We start from the raw sequence: 1,823 nt of genomic DNA on the forward strand, positions 1-1,823 counted from the left end.
GGGGATAGTAATCTTCGTCTGGAGAATCCAAGTGGCTTTTCCGGTGATGGTTGAATCAGTAGTCAATACTGTCATGGATCAATCCTTTTTCAATGAACAATCCTGGAACTTCATCTGAGAAGAGCCAGTATCTATTGTGGTTTCTATCTGTCCCAATAGGAGTGTGCCTCATGACTAGTTTTGCTTTGGCAATTAATTCCTTCTTGGAAAGCCTTCTCGGCCGCTGCTTTCTGTTTCCGTATTCATTCTTCTTCAGCCTCTCATTCTAACTTCACTTTCAATTCTCTCTCTTGGATTTCTTGTTCCTTCTTGGCCTGAATGGTCATCAGCCTTCTGCTCTTCACAGCACTAATCATGTCTTCAGCTTCCATATCTACTTGGGGTTCAAATTTCACAATTGTTTTTTCTGATCAGTGTTTCCTAAACCATTCTCCTCTTTTCCATTTTCCTTATTCCTGGCCTCCAGTTCTTTCCGTTTCTGTTTCTCTGCTCTCTTCTTATCATTTTCTTCCTTTAACACAGCTAACCGTTCCTTCCACAGTTCTGCAAACATCTGCTGTCTAGTTTCCATGTAGTCTTGCACTGAGTAAGTCATAAGAATACGGTGGCAGAGGGCAGTCAAAATCTGCAGCTTTTCCTCTGATATCAGCTCCAAAAATTCAGATGTTTCCAACTTCTCCAGAAACTCATCTTGTACTTCATTGTCCTCAAATGGTGCCAAATCTTTGTCATCTGCATCTGAACAATCGCTTTCCTCCTGAACATCAGATTTACTCAAGCAGAGCCACACCAGCTCTGAAACAGAATGCAGAATCAGTGGGATTTCTGACAGCTTCATTCCCAGTTCACCATAGTCTTCCGCCATTTCATCTTGTAATAAGATCTGCAAGAGAATGACCAATACCCTATTCAAATATAAAAAGCCACCATTATCTGAACTCAAGGCTTCCATAAGAGACACAGCAGTAATAGGATACTGAGCATGTGGGAGGAGCAGTCCAGAGTAACAGCTCAGGAATTCCACCACCATGGCCACATCCCCAAAGAGGGTGTTGGACAGCCCTTCGGGAGTATCTACCAGTCGGAATGCTGCAAGGTTTCTGCCAGGCTACTCTTGGTCCTCAAACCGCTTCTGCTTTTCGAGCCTCTCAAGCATTTCTTTCTCTCTCCGCTCTTTGGCTTTCTCCTTGAAACTCTCTTTCTGCTCCTCTCATTTCTTTTTCAGATATTCCTTGCGCTGCTCTTCAGACATGGAGGCCCATTTCTTTTTGTGCTCTAGAAGTTCATAGCACTTCTGAAAAAGATTTTTAAGTTCTTCCGGGAGACGAGCTCTGTCTTCATTGAACAGAAGATGAGCTGTTTTAGAGATAACACAGGACAGGGCAGTCTTCTTGTCCTCCCTGTCTTTGTTTTCTTTGTAGTAGGCAATGAGGTGGAGGACAGCAGGAGGCAGATGATTATGAGGCTTATTAGAAGATCTAGGTGTACCCCCAGAACTCCGTGGGGCTCGTGTCATTTTCTGAGTAACTTTGGCCATATCCAACAAAGTCATTTGCTTCATTTTGGTTTTAGGAGTCTTCAACCCTTTTTTGCGAGATTTGGAATTCCCTGTGGATTTCTGTCCATTCAGAATACCTTTGCTTCTGACCTTTGCCTTCAAAGGTTTGTCACTAAGAAGATCCCATTCATTTACGTTATCTTCTCCTGGTTGTAGGTTTTCCAAGATACTGGGAAGACTGTTTATGTTGTGGATTAGGACTTCTAGTGTTGTTCCTAGCTTTTCTGTAATGAAGTTTATAGTCCTTGGTTTTAGTCCTAGGTCC

At 42.8% G+C, this 1,823-nt stretch overlaps 1 pseudogene; it reads right to left on the reverse strand.

The window, feature by feature from the left end:
• LOC102846226 overlaps window positions 1-1,823 on the reverse strand; it is a 48,452-nt pseudogene that overhangs the window by 10,607 nt on the left and 36,022 nt on the right.

Source organism: Elephantulus edwardii, unplaced genomic scaffold (genome assembly GCF_000299155.1).
Source record: "Elephantulus edwardii isolate Elephantulus edwardi_28Jun2011 unplaced genomic scaffold, EleEdw1.0 scaffold00301, whole genome shotgun sequence".
Taxonomy (NCBI): domain Eukaryota; kingdom Metazoa; phylum Chordata; class Mammalia; order Macroscelidea; family Macroscelididae; genus Elephantulus; species Elephantulus edwardii.